The sequence below is a fragment of the Oncorhynchus kisutch genome, unplaced genomic scaffold (genome assembly GCF_002021735.2).
Source record: "Oncorhynchus kisutch isolate 150728-3 unplaced genomic scaffold, Okis_V2 scaffold3257, whole genome shotgun sequence".
In the NCBI taxonomy this organism is placed as follows: domain Eukaryota; kingdom Metazoa; phylum Chordata; class Actinopteri; order Salmoniformes; family Salmonidae; genus Oncorhynchus; species Oncorhynchus kisutch.
This window is the reverse complement of record NW_022265202.1, coordinates 279,828-299,316: the sequence shown is the minus strand read 5'-3', so window position 1 is coordinate 299,316 and position 19,489 is coordinate 279,828. Positions and strand designations below refer to the sequence as shown.

Sequence of the window (19,489 nt, the reverse complement as noted above, 5' to 3'; positions counted from 1 at the left end):
ACACACAGTACCGTAGGTGTACACACACACACAGTACCGTAGGTGTACACACACACACACACACACACAGTAACTCACCCTGTTCTCGCTGTCCACTACCACCAGGTGCCTGAGACCCAGAGCTCTGAACAACTTAAACACACGAGGAAGAGACGTCTCCTGTTGGGGGAGAGAGAGAGAGAGGGGGGGTGTGTACTCTGCGTGTGTGGTCCCTGTAAGGTCCCTCAGTGAATTACAAACACAGAGAGGGGGGGTGTGTACTCTGCGTGTGTGGTCCCTGTAAGGTCCCTCAGTGAATTGCAAACACAGAGGTGGGGGGGGGGGTGTACTCTGCGTGTGTGGTCCCTGTAAGGTCCCTCAGTGAATTACAAACACAGAGAGGGGGGGGGGGTGTACTCTGCGTGTGTGGTCCCTGTAAGGTCCCTCAGTGAATTACAAACACAGAGAGGGGGGGGTGTACTCTGCGTGTGTGGTCCCTGTAAGGTCCCTCAGTGAATTACAAACACAGAGGGGGGGGGGGGGGGTGTACTCTGCGTGTGTGGTCCCTGTAAGGTCCCTCAGTGAATTACAAACACACAGAGGGGGGGGTGTGTACTCTGCGTGTGTGGTCCCTGTAAGGTCCCTCAGTGAATTACAAACACAGAGGGGGGGGGGTGTACTCTGCGTGTGTGGTCCCTGTAAGGTCCCTCAGTGAATTACAAACACAGAGGGGGGGGTGTGTACTCTGCGTGTGTGGTCCCTGTAAGGTCCCTCAGTGAATTACAAACACAGAGAGGGGGGGGTGTGTACTCTGCGTGTGTGGTCCCTGTAAGGTCCCTCAGTGAATTACAAACACAGAGAGGGGGGGGGGGTGTACTCTGCGTGTGTGGTCCCTGTAAGGTCCCTCAGTGAATTACAAACACAGAGAGGGGGGGGGGGGTGTACTCTGCGTGTGTGGTCCCTGTAAGGTCCCTCAGTGAATTACAAACACAGAGAGGGGGGGGGGGTGTACTCTGCGTGTGTGGTCCCTGTAAGGTCCCTCAGTGAATTACAAACACAGAGAGGGGGGGGGGGGGTGTACTCTGCGTGTGTGGTCCCTGTCAGGTCCCTCAGTGAATTACAAACACATAGAGGGGGGGGGGGTGTACTCTGCGTGTGTGGTCCCTGTAAGGTCCCTCAGTGAATTACAAACACAGAGGGGGGGGGGGTGTACTCTGCGTGTGTGGTCCCTGTAAGGTCCCTCAGTGAATTACAAACACAGAGGGGGGGGGTGTGTACTCTGCGTGTGGGGTCCCTGTAAGGTCCCTCAGTGAATTACAAACACAGAGAGGGGGGGGGTGTACTCTGCATGTGTGGTCCCTGTAAGGTCCCTCAGTGAATTACAAACACAGAGGGGGGGGGGTGTACTCTGCGTGTGTGGTCCCCGTAAGGTCCCTCAGTGAATTACAAACACAGAGGGGGGGTGTACTCTGCGTGTGTGGTCCCTGTAAGGTCCCTCAGTGAATTACAAACACAGAGAGGGGGGGGTGTGTACTCTGCGTGTGTGGTCGCTGTAAGGTCCCTCAGTGACTTACAAACACAGAGGGGGGGGTGTGTACTCTGCGTGTGTGGTCCCTGTAAGGTCCCTCAGTGAATTACAAACACAGAGGGGGGGGGGGTGTACTCTGCGTGTGTGGTCCCTGTAAGGTCCCTCAGTGAATTACAAACACAGAGGGGGGGGGGGGGGTGTACTCTGCGTGTGTGGTCCCTGTAAGGTCCCTCAGTGAATTACAAACACAGAGAGGGGGGGGGTGTACTCTGCGTGTGTGGTCCCTGTAAGGTCCCTCAGTGAATTACAAACACAGAGAGGGGGGGGGGTGTACTCTGCGTGTGTGGTCCCTGTCAGGTCCCTCAGTGAATTACAAACACAGAGAGGGGGGGGGGGGTGTACTCTGCGTGTGTGGTCCCTGTAAGGTCCCTCAGTGAATTACAAACACAGAGGGGGGGGGGGGGTGTACTCTGCGTGTGGGGTCCCTGTAAGGTCCCTCAGTGAATTACAAACACAGAGGGGGGGGGTGTACTCTGCGTGTGTGGTCCCTGTAAGGTCCCTCAGTGAATTACAAACACAGAGGGGGGTGTGTACTCTGCGTGTGTGGTCCCTGTAAGGTCCCTCAGTGAATTACAAACACAGAGGGGGGGGGTGTACTCTGCGTGTGTGGTCCCTGTAAGGTCCCTCAGTGAATTACAAACACAGAGAGGGGGGTGTGTACTCTGCGTGTGTGGTCCCTGTAAGGTCCCTCAGTGAATTACAAACACAGAGGGGGGGGGTGTACTCTGCGTGTGTGGTCCCTGTAAGGTCCCTCAGTGAATTACAAACACAGAGGGGGGGTGTGTACTCTGCGTGTGTGGTCCCTGTAAGGTCCCTCAGTGAATTACAAACACAGAGGGGGGGGGTGTGTACTCTGCGTGTGTGGTCCCTGTAAGGTCCCTCAGTGAATTACAAACACAAAGAGAGGGGGTGGGTACTCTGCGTGTGTGGTCCCTGTAAGGTCCCTCAGTGAATTACAAACACAGAGGGGGGGGGGGGTGTACTCTGCGTGTGTGGTCCCTGTAAGGTCCCTCAGTGAATTACAAACACAGAGGGGGGGTGTGTACTCTGCGTGTGTGGTCCCTGTAAGGTCCCTCAGTGAATTACAAACACAGAGAGGGGGGGTGTGTACTCTGCGTGTGTGGTCCCTGTAAGGTCCCTCAGTGAATTACAAACACAGAGGGGGGGTGTGTACTCTGCGTGTGTGGTCCCTGTAAGGTCCCAGTGAATTACAAACACAGAGAGGGGGGGTGTGTACTCTGCGTGTGTGGTCCCTGTAAGGTCCCTCAGTGAATTACAAACACAAAGAGAGGGGGTGGGTACTCTGCGTGTGTGGTCCCTGTAAGGTCCCTCAGTGAATTACAAACACAGAGGGGGGGTGGTGTACTCTGAGTGTGTGGTCCCTGTAAGGTCCCTCAGTGAATTACAAACACAGAGGGGGGGTGTGTGTACTCTGCGTGTGTGGTCCCTGTAAGGTCCCTCAGTGAATTACAACACAGAGAGGGGGGGGTGTACTCTGCGTGTGTGGTCCCTGTAAGGTCCCTCAGTGAATTACAAACACAGAGGGGGGGGGGGGTGTACTCTGCGTGTGTGGTCCCTGTAAGGTCCCTCGGTGAATTACAAACACAGAGAGGGGGGGTGTACTCTGCGTGTGTGGTCCCTGTAAGGTCCCTCAGTGAATTACAAACACAGAGGGGGGGTGTGTGTACTCTGCGTGTGTGGTCCCTGTAAGGTCCCTCAGTGAATTACAAACACAGAGGGGGGGGGGGGGGTGTACTCTGCGTGTGTGGTCCCTGTAAGGTCCCTCAGTGAATTACAAACACAGAGAGGGGGGGGGTGTACTCTGCGTGTGTGGTCCCTGTAAGGTCCCTCAGTGAATTACAAACACAGAGAGGGGGGGTGTACTCTGCGTGTGTGTTCCCTGTAAGGTCCCTCAGTGAATTACAAACACAGAGGGGGGGGGTGTACTCTGCGTGTGTGGTCCCTGTAAGGTCCCTCAGTGAATTACAAACACAGAGAGGGGGGGGTGTACTCTGCGTGTGTGGTCCCTGTAAGGTCCCTCAGTGAATTACAAACACAGAGGGGGGGGGGGGGGGGTGTACTCTGCGTGTGTGGTCCCTGTAAGGTCCCTCAGTGAATTACAAACACAGAGAGGGGGGGGGTGTAATCTGCGTGTGTGGTCCCTGTAAGGTCCCTCAGTGAATTACAAACACAGAGGGGGGGGGGGGGTGTACTCTGCGTGTGTGGTCCCTGTAAGGTCCCTCAGTGAATTACAAACACAGAGAGGGGGGTGTGTACTCTGCGTGTGTGGTCCCTGTAAGGTCCCTCAGTGAATTACAAACACAGAGGGGGGGGGTGTACTCTGCGTGTGTGGTCCCTGTAAGGTCCCTCAGTGAATTACAAACACAGAGGGGGGGTGTGTACTCTGCGTGTGTGGTCCCTGTAAGGTCCCTCAGTGAATTACAAACACAGAGGGGGGGGGTGTGTACTCTGCGTGTGTGGTCCCTGTAAGGTCCCTCAGTGAATTACAAACACAAAGAGAGGGGGTGGGTACTCTGCGTGTGTGGTCCCTGTAAGGTCCCTCAGTGAATTACAAACACAGAGGGGGGGGGGGGTGTACTCTGCGTGTGTGGTCCCTGTAAGGTCCCTCAGTGAATTACAAACACAGAGGGGGGGTGTGTACTCTGCGTGTGTGGTCCCTGTAAGGTCCCTCAGTGAATTACAAACACAGAGAGGGGGGGTGTGTACTCTGCGTGTGTGGTCCCTGTAAGGTCCCTCAGTGAATTACAAACACAGAGGGGGGGTGTGTACTCTGCGTGTGTGGTCCCTGTAAGGTCCCCAGTGAATTACAAACACAGAGAGGGGGGGTGTGTACTCTGCGTGTGTGGTCCCTGTAAGGTCCCTCAGTGAATTACAAACACAAAGAGAGGGGGTGGGTACTCTGCGTGTGTGGTCCCTGTAAGGTCCCTCAGTGAATTACAAACACAGAGGGGGGGTGGTGTACTCTGAGTGTGTGGTCCCTGTAAGGTCCCTCAGTGAATTACAAACACAGAGGGGGGGGGTGTGTACTCTGCGTGTGTGGTCCCTGTAAGGTCCCTCAGTGAATTACAAACACAGGGAGGGGGGGGTGTACTCTGCGTGTGTGGTCCCTGTAAGGTCCCTCAGTGAATTACAAACACAGAGGGGGGGGGGGGGGTGTACTCTGCGTGTGTGGTCCCTGTAAGGTCCCTCGGTGAATTACAAACACAGAGAGGGGGGGGTGTACTCTGCGTGTGTGGTCCCTGTAAGGTCCCTCAGTGAATTACAAACACAGAGGGGGGGTGTGTGTACTCTGCGTGTGTGGTCCCTGTAAGGTCCCTCAGTGAATTACAAACACAGAGAGGGGGGGGTGTACTCTGCGTGTGTGGTCCCTGTAAGGTCCCTCAGTGAATTACAAACACAGAGGGGGGGGGGGGGTGTACTCTGCGTGTGTGGTCCCTGTAAGGTCCCTCAGTGAATTACAAACACAGAGAGGGGGGGGGTGTACTCTGCGTGTGTGGTCCCTGTAAGGTCCCTCAGTGAATTACAAACACAGAGAGGGGGGGTGTACTCTGCGTGTGTGTTCCCTGTAAGGTCCCTCAGTGAATTACAAACACAGAGGGGGGGGGTGTACTCTGCGTGTGTGGTCCCTGTAAGGTCCCTCAGTGAATTACAAACACAGAGAGGGGGGGGTGTACTCTGCGTGTGTGGTCCCTGTAAGGTCCCTCAGTGAATTACAAACACAGAGGGGGGGGGGGGGTGTGTACTCTGCGTGTGTGGTCCCTGTAAGGTCCCTCAGTGAATTACAAACACAGAGAGGGGGGGGTGTAATCTGCGTGTGTGGTCCCTGTAAGGTCCCTCAGTGAATTACAAACACAGAGGGGGGGGGGGGGTGTACTCTGCGTGTGTGGTCCCTGTAAGGTCCCCAGTGAATTACAAACACAGAGAGGGGGGGTGTGTACTCTGCGTGTGTGGTCCATGTAAGGTCCCTCAGTGAATTACAAACACAGAGGGGGGGGGGTGTGTACTCTGCGTGTGTGGTCCCTGTAAGGTCCCTCAGTGAATTACAAACACAAAGAGAGGGGGTGGGTACTCTGCGTGTGTGGTCCCTGTAAGGTCCCTCAGTGAATTACAAACACAGAGGGGGGGGGGGGTGTACTCTGCGTGTGTGGTCCCTGTAAGGTCCCTCAGTGAATTACAAACACAGAGGGGGGGGGGGGGGGGGTGTACTCTGCGTGTGTGGTCCCTGTAAGGTCCCCAGTGAATTACAAACACAGAGAGGGGGGGTGTGTACTCTGCGTGTGTGGTCCCTGTAAGGTCCCTCAGTGAATTACAAACACAGAGGGGGGGGGTGTGTACTCTGCGTGTGTGGTCCCTGTAAGGTCCCTCAGTGAATTACAAACACAAAGAGAGGGGGTGGGTACTCTGCGTGTGTGGTCCCTGTAAGGTCCCTCAGTGAATTACAAACACAGAGGGGGGGGGTGTGTACTCTGCGTGTGTGGTCCCTGTAAGGTCCCTCAGTGAATTACAAACACAAAGAGAGGGGGTGGGTACTCTGCGTGTGTGGTCCCTGTAAGGTCCCTCAGTGAATTACAAACACAGAGGGGGGGTGTGTACTCTGCGTGTGTGGTCCCTGTAAGGTCCCTCAGTGAATTACAAACACAGAGGGGGGGGGGTGTGTACTCTGCGTGTGTGGTCCCTGTAAGGTCCCTCAGTGAATTACAAACACAGAGAGGGGGGGTGTGTACTCTGCGTGTGTGGTCCCTGTAAGGTCCCTCAGTGAATTACAAACACAGAGGGGGGGGGTGTGTACTCTGCGTGTGTGGTCCCTGTAAGGTCCCCAGTGAATTACAAACACAGAGAGGGGGGGTGTGTACTCTGCGTGTGTGGTCCCTGTAAGGTCCCTCAGTGAATTACAAACACAAAGAGAGGGGGTGGGTACTCTGCGTGTGTGGTCCCTGTAAGGTCTCTCAGTGAATTACAAACACAGAGGGGGGGGGGGTGTACTCTGCGTGTGTGGTCCCTGTAAGGTCCCTCAGTGAATTACAAACACAGAGAGGGGGGGGGTGTACTCTGCGTGTGTGGTCCCTGTAAGGTCCCTCAGTGAATTACAAACACAGAGAGGGGGGGTGTACTCTGCGTGTGTGTTCCCTGTAAGGTCCCTCAGTGAATTACAAACACAGAGGGGGGGGGGGTGTACTCTGCGTGTGTGGTCCCTGTAAGGTCCCTCAGTGAATTACAAACACAGAGAGGGGGGGGTGTACTCTGCGTGTGTGGTCCCTGTAAGGTCCCTCAGTGAATTACAAACACAGAGGGGGGGGGGGTGTGTACTCTGCGTGTGTGGTCCCTGTAAGGTCCCTCAGTGAATTACAAACACAGAGAGGGGGGGGGTGTAATCTGCGTGTGTGGTCCCTGTAAGGTCCCTCAGTGAAGTACAAACACAGAGGGGGGGGGGGGGGGGTGTACTCTGCGTGTGTGGTCCCTGTAAGGTCCCCAGTGAATTACAAACACAGAGAGGGGGGGTGTGTACTCTGCGTGTGTGGTCCCTGTAAGGTCCCTCAGTGAATTACAAACACAGAGGGGGGGGGGTGTGTACTCTGCGTGTGTGGTCCCTGTAAGGTCCCTCAGTGAATTACAAACACAAAGAGAGGGGGTGGGTACTCTGCGTGTGTGGTCCCTGTAAGGTCCCTCAGTGAATTACAAACACAGAGGGGGGGGGGGTGTACTCTGCGTGTGTGGTCCCTGTAAGGTCCCTCAGTGAATTACAAACACAGAGGGGGGGTGTGTACTCTGCGTGTGTGGTCCCTGTAAGGTCCCTCAGTGAATTACAAACACAGAGGGGGGGGGGTGTGTACTCTGCGTGTGTGGTCCCTGTAAGGTCCCTCAGTGAATTACAAACACAGAGAGGGGGGGTGTGTACTCTGCGTGTGTGGTCCCTGTAAAGTCCCTCAGTGAATTACAAACACAGAGGGGGGGGGTGTGTACTCTGCGTGTGTGGTCCCTGTAAGGTCCCCAGTGAATTACAAACACAGAGAGGGGGGGGTGTGTACTCTGCGTGTGTGGTCCCTGTAAGGTCCCTCAGTGAATTACAAACACAAAGAGAGGGGGTGGGTACTCTGCGTGTGTGGTCCCTGTAAGGTCCCTCAGTGAATTACAAACACAGAGAGGGGGGGGTGTACTCTGCGTGTGTGGTCCCTGTAAGGTCCCTCAGTGAATTACAAACACAGAGGGGGGGTGTGTGTACTCTGTGTGTGTGGTCCCTGTAAGGTCCCTCAGTGAATTACAAACACAGAGAGGGGGGGGTGTACTCTGCGTGTGTGGTCCCTGTAAGGTCTCTCAGTGAATTACAAACACAGAGGGGGGGGGGGGGTGTACTCTGCGTGTGTGGTCCCTGTAAGGTCCCTCAGTGAATTACAAACACAGAGAGGGGGGGGTGTACTCTGCGTGTGTGGTCCCTGTAAGGTCCCTCAGTGAATTACAAACACAGAGAGGGGGGGTGTACTCTGCGTGTGTGTTCCCTGTAAGGTCCCTCAGTGAATTACAAACACAGAGGGGGGGGGTGTACTCTGCGTGTGTGGTCCCTGTAAGGTCCCTCAGTGAATTACAAACACAGAGAGGGGGGGGTGTACTCTGCGTGTGTGGTCCCTGTAAGGTCCCTCAGTGAATTACAAACACAGAGGGGGGGGGGGGGGTGTGTACTCTGCGTGTGTGGTCCCTGTAAGGTCCCTCAGTGAATTACAAACACAGAGAGGGGGGGGGTGTAATCTGCGTGTGTGGTCCCTGTAAGGTCCCTCAGTGAAGTACAAACACAGAGGGGGGGGGGGGGTGTACTCTGCGTGTGTGGTCCCTGTAAGGTCCCTCAGTGAATTACAAACACAGAGAGGGGGGGGGGTGTACTCTGCGTGTGTGGTCCCTGTAAGGTCCCTCAGTGAATTACAAACACAGAGGGGGGGGGGGGTGTACTCTGCGTGTGTGGTCCCTGTAAGGTCCCTCAGTGAATTACAAACACAGAGGGGGGGGTGTGTACTCTGCGTGTGTGGTCCCTGTAAGGTCCCTCAGTGAATTACAAACACAGAGAGGGGGGGTGTGTACTCTGCGTGTGTGGTCCCTGTAAAGTCCCTCAGTGAATTACAAACACAGAGGGGGGGGGTGTGTACTCTGCGTGTGTGGTCCCTGTAAGGTCCCCAGTGAATTACAAACACAGAGAGGGGGGGTGTGTACTCTGCGTGTGTGGTCCCTGTAAGGTCCCTCAGTGAATTACAAACACAAGAGAGGGGGTGGGTACTCTGCGTGTGTGGTCCCTGTAAGGTCCCTCAGTGAATTACAAACACAGAGAGGGGGGGGTGTACTCTGCGTGTGTGGTCCCTGTAAGGTCCCTCAGTGAATTACAAACACAGAGGGGGGGTGTGTGTACTCTGTGTGTGTGGTCCCTGTAAGGTCCCTCAGTGAATTACAAACACAGAGAGGGGGGGGTGTACTCTGCGTGTGTGGTCCCTGTAAGGTCTCTCAGTGAATTACAAACACAGAGGGGGGGGGGGGGTGTACTCTGCGTGTGTGGTCCCTGTAAGGTCCCTCAGTGAATTACAAACACAGAGAGGGGGGGGTGTACTCTGCGTGTGTGGTCCCTGTAAGGTCCCTCAGTGAATTACAAACACAGAGAGGGGGGGTGTACTCTGCGTGTGTGTTCCCTGTAAGGTCCCTCAGTGAATTACAAACACAGAGGGGGGGGGTGTACTCTGCGTGTGTGGTCCCTGTAAGGTCCCTCAGTGAATTACAAACACAGAGAGGGGGGGGTGTACTCTGCGTGTGTGGTCCCTGTAAGGTCCCTCAGTGAATTACAAACACAGAGGGGGGGGGTGTGTACTCTGCGTGTGTGGTCCCTGTAAGGTCCCCAGTGAATTACAAACACAGAGAGGGGGGGTGTGTACTCTGCGTGTGTGGTCCCTGTAAGGTCCCTCAGTGAATTACAAACACAAAGAGAGGGGTGGGTACTCTGCGTGTGTGGTCCCTGTAAGGTCCCTCAGTGAATTACAAACACAGAGAGGGGGGGGTGTACTCTGCGTGTGTGGTCCCTGTAAGGTCCCTCAGTGAATTACAAACACAGAGGGGGGGTGTGTGTACTCTGTGTGTGTGGTCCCTGTAAGGTCCCTCAGTGAATTACAAACACAGAGAGGGGGGGGTGTACTCTGCGTGTGTGGTCCCTGTAAGGTCTCTCAGTGAATTACAAACACAGAGGGGGGGGGGGGTGTACTCTGCGTGTGTGGTCCCTGTAAGGTCCCTCAGTGAATTACAAACACAGAGAGGGGGGGGTGTACTCTGCGTGTGTGGTCCCTGTAAGGTCCCTCAGTGAATTACAAACACAGAGAGGGGGGTGTACTCTGCGTGTGTGTTCCCTGTAAGGTCCCTCAGTGAATTACAAACACAGAGGGGGGGGGTGTACTCTGCGTGTGTGGTCCCTGTAAGGTCCCTCAGTGAATTACAAACACAGAGAGGGGGGGGTGTACTCTGCGTGTGTGGTCCCTGTAAGGTCCCTCAGTGAATTACAAACACAGAGGGGGGGGGGGGGTGTGTACTCTGCGTGTGTGGTCCCTGTAAGGTCCCTCAGTGAATTACAAACACAGAGAGGGGGGGGGTGTAATCTGCGTGTGTGGTCCCTGTAAGGTCCCTCAGTGAAGTACAAACACAGAGGGGGGGGGGGTGTACTCTGCGTGTGTGGTCCCTGTAAGGTCCCTCAGTGAATTACAAACACAGAGAGGGGGGGTGTACTCTGCGTGTGTGGTCCCTGTAAGGTCCCTCAGTGAATTACAAACACAGAGAGGGGGGGGTGTACTCTGCGTGTGTGGTCCCTGTAAGGTCCCTCAGTGAATTACAAACACAGAGGGGGGGGGGGTGGTGTACTCTGCGTGTGTGGTCCCTGTAAGGTCCCTCAGTGAATTACAAACACAGAGGGGGGGTGTGTACTCTGCGTGTGTGGTCCCTGTAAGGTCCCTCAGTGAATTACAAACACAGAGGGGGGGGTGTGTACTCTGCGTGTGTGGTCCCTGTAAGGTCCCTCAGTGAATTACAAACACAGAGAGGGGGGGGTGTACTCTGCGTGTGTGGTCCCTGTAAGGTCCCTCAGTGAATTACAAACACAGAGGGGGGGTGTGTACTCTGCGTGTGTGGTCCCTGTAAGGTCCCCAGTGAATTACAAACACAGAGAGGGGGGGGTGTGTACTCTGCGTGTGTGGTCCCTGTAAGGTCCCTCAGTGAATTACAAACACAAAGAGAGGGGGTGGGTACTCTGCGTGTGTGGTCCCTGTAAGGTCCCTCAGTGAATTACAAACACAGAGGGGGGGGGTGTATTCTGCGTGTGTGGTCCCTGTAAGGTCCCTCAGTGAATTACAAACACAGAGAGGGGGGGTGTGTACTCTGCGTGTGTGGTCCCTGCAAGGTCCCTCAGTGAATTACAAACACAGAGGGGGGGGGGGGTGTACTCTGCGTGTGTGGTCCCTGTAAGGTCCCTCAGTGAATTACAAACACAGAGAGGGGGGGGTGTACTCTGCGTGTGTGGTCCCTGTAAGGTCCCTCAGTGAGTTACAAACACAGAGGGGGGGGGGGTGTACTCTGCGTGTGTGGTCCCTGTAAGGTCCCTCAGTGAATTACAAACACAGAGAGGGGGGGGGTGTAATCTGCGTGTGTGGTCCCTGTAAGGTCCCTCAGTGAATTACAAACACAGAGGGGGGGGGGGGGGGGGGTGTACTCTGCGTGTGTGGTCCCTGTAAGGTCCCTCAGTGAATTACAAACACAGAGAGGGGGGGTGTACTCTGCGTGTGTGGTCCCTGTAAGGTCCCTCAGTGAATTACAAACACAGAGAGGGGGGGGGTGTACTCTGCGTGTGTGGTCCCTGTAAGGTCCCTCAGTGAATTACAAACACAGAGAGGGGGGGGTGTACTCTGCGTGTGTGGTCCCTGTAAGGTCCCTCAGTGAATTACAAACACAGAGGGGGGGGGGGGGTGTACTCTGCGTGTGTGGTCCCTGTAAGGTCCCTCAGTGAATTACAAACACAGAGGGGGGGTGTGTACTCTGCGTGTGTGGTCCCTGTAAGGTCCCTCAGTGAATTACAAACACAGAGGGGGGGGTGTGTACTCTGCGTGTGTGGTCCCTGTAAGGTCCCTCAGTGAATTACAAACACAGAGAGGGGGGGGGTGTGTACTCTGCGTGTGTGGTCCCTGTAAGGTCCCTCAGTGAATTACAAACACAGAGGGGGGGTGTGTACTCTGCGTGTGTGGTCCCTGTAAGGTCCCCAGTGAATTACAAACACAGAGAGGGGGGGTGTGTGTACTCTGCGTGTGTGGTCCCTGTAAGGTCCCTCAGTGAATTACAAACACAAAGAGAGGGGGTGGGTACTCTGCGTGTGTGGTCCCTGTAAGGTCCCTCAGTGAATTACAAACACAGAGGGGGGGGGGGGGTGTATTCTGCGTGTGTGGTCCCTGTAAGGTCCCTCAGTGAATTACAAACACAGAGAGGGGGGGTGTGTACTCTGCGTGTGTGGTCCCTGTAAGGTCCCTCAGTGAATTACAAACACAGAGGGGGGGTGTGTGTACTCTGCGTGTGTGGTCCCTGTAAGGTCCCTCAGTGAATTACAAACACAGAGAGGGGGGGGTGTACTCTGCGTGTGTGGTCCCTGTAAGGTCCCTCAGTGAATTACAAACACAGAGAGGGGGGGGTGTACTCTGCGTGTGTGGTCCCTGTAAGGTCCCTCAGTGAATTACAAACACAGAGAGGGGGGGGGGGTGTCCTCTGCGTGTGTGGTCCCTGTAAGGTCCCTCAGTGAATTACAAACACAGAGGGGGGGGGGGGGGTGTACTCTGCGTGTGTGGTCCCTGTAAGGTCCCTCAGTGAATTACAAACACAGAGGGGGGGGGGGGGTGTACTCTGCGTGTGTGGTCCCTGTAAGGTCCCTCAGTGAATTACAAACACAGAGAGGGGGGTGTACTCTGCGTGTGTGTTCCCTGTAAGGTCCCTCAGTGAATTACAAACACAGAGGGGGGGGGGTGTACTCTGCGTGTGTGGTCCCTGTAAGGTCCCTCAGTGAATTACAAACACAGAGAGGGGGGGGTGTACTCTGCGTGTGTGGTCCCTGGAAGGTCCCTCAGTGAATTACAAACACAGAGGGGGGGGGGGGGTGTACTCTGCGTGTGTGGTCCCCTGTAAGGTCCCTCAGTGAATTACAAACACAGAGGGGGGGGGGTGTACTCTGCGTGTGTGGTCCCTGTAAGGTCCCTCAGTGAATTACAAACACAGAGGGGGGGGTGTGTAATCTGCGTGTGTGGTCCCTGTAAGGTCCCTCAGTGAATTACAAACACAGAGGGGGGGGGGGGGGGTGTACTCTGCGTGTGTGGTCCCTGTAAGGTCCCTCAGTGAATTACAAACACAGAGGGGGGGGGTGTGTACTCTGCGTGTGTGGTCCCTGTAAGGTCCCCAGTGAATTACAAACACAGAGAGGGGGGTGTGTACTCTGCGTGTGTGGTCCCTGTAAGGTCCCTCAGTGAATTACAAACACAAAGAGAGGGGGTGGGTACTCTGCGTGTGTGGTCCCTGTAAGGTCCCTCAGTGAATTACAAACACAGAGGGGGGGGGGTGTATTCTGCGTGTGTGGTCCCTGTAAGGTCCCTCAGTGAATTACAAACACAGAGAGGGGGGGGGGTGTACTCTGCGTGTGTGGTCCCTGTAAGGTCCCTCAGTGAATTACAAACACAGAGGGGGGGGGGGGGGTGTGTACTCTGCGTGTGTGGTCCCTGTAAGGTCCCTCAGTGAATTACAAACACAGAGGGGGGGGGGGGGTGTACTCTGCGTGTGTGGTCCCTGTAAGGTCCCTCAGTGAATTACAAACACAGAGAGGGGGGGGTGTACTCTACGTGTGTGGTCCCTGTAAGGTCCCTCAGTGAATTACAAACACGAGAGGGGGGGTTGTACTCTGCGTGTGTGTTCCCTGTAAGGTCCCTCAGTGAATTACAAACACAGAGGGGGGGGGGTGTACTCTGCGTGTGTGGTCCCTGTAAGGTCCCTCAGTGAATTACAAACACAGAGAGGGGGGGGTTGTACTCTGCGTGTGTGGTCCCTGTAAGGTCCCTCAGTGAATTACAAACACAGAGGGGGGGGGGGTGTGTACTCTGCGTGTGTGGTCCCTGTAAGGTCCCTCAGTGAATTACAAACACACAGAGAGGGGGGGGTGTACTCTGCGTGTGTGGTCCCTGTAAGGTCCCTCAGTGAATTACAAACACAGAGAGGGGGGGGTGTAATCTGCGTGTGTGGTCCCTGTAAGGTCCCTCAGTGAATTACAAACACAGAGAGGGGGGGGTGTGTACTCTTGCGTGTGTGGTCCCTGTAAGGTCCCTCAGTGAATTACAAACACAGAGGGGGGGGGGTGTACTCTGCGTGTGTGGTCCCTGTAAGGTCTCTCAGTGAATTACAAACACAGAGGGGGGGGGGGGGTGTACTCTGCGTGTGTGGTCCCTGTAAGGTCCCTCAGTGAATTACAAACACAGAGAGGGGGGGGGGTGTACTCTGCGTGTGTGGTCCCTGTAAGGTCCCTCAGTGAATTACAAACACAGAGGGGGGGGGATGTACTCTGCGGTGTGGTCCCTGTAAGGTCCCTCAGTGAATTACAAACACAGAGGGGGGGGGGGTGTACTCTGCGTGTGTGGTCCCTGTAAGGTCCCTCAGTGAATTACAAACACAGAGAGGGGGGGGTGTACTCTGCGTGTGTGGTCCCTGTAAGGTCCCTCAGTGAATTACAAACACAGAGAGGGGGGGGGTGTACTCTGCGTGTGTGGTCCCTGTAAGGTCCCTCAGTGAATTACAAACACACAGAGGGGGGGGGGTGTACTCTGCGTGTGTGGTCCCTGTAAGGTCCCTCAGTGAATTACAAACACAGAGGGGGGGTGGTGTGTACTCTGCGTGTGTGGTCCCTGTAAGGTCCCTCAGTGAATTACAAACACAGAGGGGGGGGGTGTACTCTGCGTGTGTGGTCCCTGTAAGGTCCCTCAGTGAATTACAAACACAGAGGGGGGGGATGTACTCTGCGTGTGTGGTCCCTGTAAGGTCCCTCAGTGAATTACAAACACAGAGAGGGGGGGGGTGTACTCTGCGTGTGTGGTCCCTGTAAGGTCCCTCAGTGAATTACAAACACAGAGGGGGGGGGGTGTACTCTGCGTGTGTGGTCCCTGTAAGGTCCCTCAGTGAATTACAAACACAGAGGGGGGGGGTGTACTCTGCGTGTGTGGTCCCTGTAAGGTCCCTCAGTGAATTACAAACACAGATTCAATCATAAAGACCAGGGAGGTTTTCCACTGCCTCACAAAGGGCTCCTATTGGTCGACAGGGTTTCTAGGTTACTTTCTAAATGTAATGTGTTACTCCACAACCCCTAGATGGGTCAACATTTAAAAAGCAGACGCACTCTGCTACTCCACAACCCCTAGATGGGTCAACATTTAAAAAGCAGACGCACTCTGTTACTCCACAACCCCTAGATGGGTCAACATTTAAAAAGCAGACATTAAAAACCCCTTTGAACATGGTGAAGTTATTAATTACACTTTGGATGGTGTAACAATACACCCAAATCACTACAAATACACAGGAATCCTTCCTAACTCAGTTGCCGGAGAGGAAGGAAACCACTCAGGGATTTCACCATGAGGACAATGTTGACTTAAAAACAGTTACAGAGTTTAATGGCTGTGATAGGAGAACACTGAGGATGGATCAACAACTACATAGTTACTACACAATACTAACCTAACTGACAGAGTTTAATGGCTGTGATAGGAGAAAACTGAGGATGGATCAACAACATTATAGTTACTCCTCAATACTAACCTAACTGACAGAGTATAATGGCTGTGATAGGAGAACACCGAGGATGGATCAACTACATTATAGTTACTCCACAACACTAACCTAACTGACAGAGTTTAATGGCTGTGATAGGAGATAACATTGTAGTTTTCACTTTGTCATTATGGGATGTTGTGTGTAAATGTGTGTCACAACAAAATGTGGAATTCACCAAGGGGTCCTTTCCGAAGGCACTGTATATACCTGTGGTACGGTGTAGGGTGTAGGGTTCATGAACTCTGTCAGGTCCATCATGCACTCCCTCTCATCCTGGGAGACGTGGATACTCTGGATGGGGGGGAAGCGAGGGTAGGCATCCCTAAAGTCCTTCAGCTGTAGCTTCCTCTGGGTCAACCTGGACCGAGCCAGCTCTACAACACCTGGACAGAGAGAGAGGAGAGAGAGAGAGAAGAGAGAGAAAGAGGAGAGAAAGAGAGAGAAAGAGGAGAGAAGAGAAGAGGAGAGGAGAGGAGAGGAGAGGAGAGGAGAGGAGAGGAGAGGAGAGGAGAGGAGAGGAGAGGAGAGGAGAGGAGAGATTGGAGAGGAGATGAGAGGAGAGGAGATGAGAGGAGAGGAGAGAGGAGAGGAGGAGAAAGGAGAGAGGAGAGAGGAGAGGGAAAGGAGAGAGGAGAGAGGGAAAGGAGAGAGAGAGAGAGACAGTGAGAGAGACAGAGAGATAGAGAGAAAGGGGAGAGAGATGAGAGAGAGAGAGAGAGAGAGAGAGAGAGAGAGAGAGAGAGGAGAGAGAGAGAGAGAGAGAGAGAGAGAGGAGAGGAGAGGAGAGGAGAGGGAGAGGAGAGGGAGAGGAGAGGAGAGGAGAGGAGAGGAGAGGAGAGGAGGGAGAGGAAGAGGAGAGGAGAGGAGAGGAGAGGAGAGGAGAGGAGAGGAGAGGAGAGGAGAGGAGAGGAGGAGGAGAGGAGAGGAGAGGAGAGGGGAGAGGAGAGGAGAGGAGAGGGAAAGGAGAGAGAGAGAGACAGTGAGAGAGACAGAGAGAGAGACAGAGAGAGAGAATGTGAGAGAGATTAATACAGAGACAGGACAGACAGATGGACAGGACAGACAGATCGACAGGACAGACACCTAGAGCTTCTCTCACCTTGTGTTTGAGCAGAACAATGAGCTGAGAACGAAGGATGAGTCCACAGATCTTCCCCAGCTGAGGAGAGGATGAAGGGATGAAGGGATGAGTGAAAGAGAAGACAGAAAGCAGGGATGAATGAAAGAAGGAGGAGTCATAGACTGTTTAGAGATAATCAACTTTCTCAGCCAATTAGAAGTCAAGCCCAACTATAAGAAATGAATGGCCTTCGGGCGGAGCTTTCCATACATTGTCGCTAGCGGCGACCGGCATGACGACAGGGAAGCGTTGTGATTGGTGGAGGTGTTGCTAAGGACGTCCACGATGGTGCCAACCTTTTCTATACGGTTGAAACAGGTGACTGGGGCACCCATCACCTCCCTGAGAGAGAGGAAGGATGGAGGGAGGGTGATATTGATAGAGAGAGAGAGGGTGAGATTTAGAGAGAGAGAAAAAGGAGAGTAGTGAGGTCAGAGGGTCAACTGGTAGTTAAGTCAATGGGAAATGGGCTCATCGGCCAGTAAGCCAATAGGAGAAGGGCTTACTCAGCAGTCGGCCAATGAGAGAGTGGCTTACCTGGCTGTTAGCCAGTGGGAGGTGGCAGGGGCCTCCAAGTGCAGGAAGGGAACACTCTGCAGCTTGATGTGGATGTCATACAGACCCTGAGGAACAACCAGATGGATTACTACACAGACTGAACCTCAGAACAACCAGATGGATTACTGCACAGACTGAACCTCAGAACGACCCTGAGACACAACCAGATGGATTACTGCACAGACTGAACCTCAGAACGACCCTGAGGAACAACCAGATGGATACTACACAGACTGAACCTCAGAACAACCAGATGGATTACTACACAGACTGAACCTCAGAACAACCAGATGGATTACTACACAGACTGAACCTCAGAACAACCAGATGGATTACTACACAGACTGAACCTCAGAACAACCAGATGGATTACTACACAGACTGAACCTCAGAACAACCAGATGGATTACTACACAGACTGAACCTCAGAACAACCAGATGGATTACTACACAGACTGAACCTCAGAACAACCAGATGGATTACTACACAGACTGAACCTCAGAACAACCAGATGGATTACTACACAGACTGAACCTCAGAACAACCAGATGGATTACTACACAGACTGAACCTCAGAAAGACCCTGAGACACAACCAGATGGATTACTACACAGACTGAACCTCAGAACGACCCTGAGGAACAACCAGATGGATTACTACACAGACTGAACCTCAGAACGACCCTGAGGAACAACCAGATGGATTACTGCACAGACTGAACCTCAGAACAACCCTGAGGAACAACCAGATGGATTACTGCACAGACTGAACCTCAGAACGACCCTGAGGAACAATCAGATGGATTACTACACAGACTGAACCTCAGAACAACAGATGGATTACTGCACAGACTGAACCTCAGAACAACCCTGAGGAACAACCAGATGGATTACTGCACAGACTGAACCTCAGAACGACCCTGAGGAACAACCAGATGGATTACTACACAGACTGAACCTCAGAACAACCAGATGGATTACTGCACAGACTGAACCTCAGAACAACCAGATGGATTACTGCACAGACTGAACCTCAGAACAACCCTGAGACACAACCAGATGGATCACTACACAGACTGAACCTCAGAACAACCAGATGGATTACTGCACAGACTGAACCTCAGAACAACCAGATGGATTACTGCACAGACTGAACCTCAGAACAACCCTGAGGAACAACCAGATGGATTACTACAGACTGAACCTCAGAACAACCAATGGATTACTACAGACTGAACCTCAGAACAACCAGATGGATTATTACACAGACTGAACCTCAGAACGACCCTGAGACAAAACCAGATGGATTACTGCACAGACTGAACGACAAACATTCAACTGAGACTTCCGTTGCCATGAGCAACACCACAGATACTGAGATGAGATGCAACACTTCAGTCTCACACAGTCTCAGTGGGCAGGGCACTCTCACACAGTCTCAGTGGGCAGGTCACTCTCACACAGTCTCAGTGGGCAGGTCACTCTCACACAGTCTCAGTGGGCAGGTCACTCTCACACAGTCTCAGTGGGCAGGGCACTCTCACACAGTCTCAGTGGGCAGGTCACTCTCACACAGTCTCAGTGGGCAGGTCACTCTCACACAGTCTCAGTGGGGCAGGTCACTCTCACACAGTCTCAGTGGGCAGGGCACTCTCACACAGTCTCAGTGGGCAGGGCACTCTCACACAGTCTCAGTGGGCAGGGCACTCTCACACAGTCTCAGTGGGCAGGGCACTCTCACACAGTCTCAGTGGGCAGGGCACTCTCACACAGTCTCAGTGGGCAGGGCACTCTCACACAGTCTCAGTGGGCAGGGCACTCTCACACAGTCTCAGTGGGCAGGGCACTCTCACACAGTCTCAGTGGGCAGGGCACTCTCACACAGTCTCAGTGGGCAGGGCACTCTCACACAGTCTCAGTGGGCAGGGCACTCTCACACAGTCTCAGTGGGCAGGGCACTCTCACACAGTCTCACACAGTCTCAGTGGGCAGGGCACTCTCACACAGTCTCAGTGCGTGTGCATGGAGAGCTTCAGGCTGCTACTACGTGGTAGCTACGTCACCAAGACAACGGAGGAGTTTGGCCCCACCCTTCAACCCTCATCATTGACAGGATTGGTAGCTACGTCACCAAGACAACAGAGGAGTTTGGCCCCACCCTTCAACCCTCATCATTGACAGGATTGGTAGCTACGTCACCAAGACAACGGAGGAGTTTGGCCCCACCCTTCAACCCTCATCATTGACAGGATTGGTAGCTACGTCACCAAGACAACAGAGGAGTTTGGCCCACCTTTCAACCCTCATCATTGACAGGATTGGTAGCTACGTCACCAAGACAACAGAGGAGTTTGGCCCCACCCTTC

The 19,489-nt window shown here is 53.9% G+C and overlaps 1 pseudogene; it reads right to left on the bottom strand.

Annotated features, from left to right (window-relative positions):
• The window catches only part of LOC116371462 (H(+)/Cl(-) exchange transporter 7-like), a 75,086-nt pseudogene that overhangs the window by 2,372 nt on the left and 53,225 nt on the right, over nucleotides 1-19,489 (bottom strand).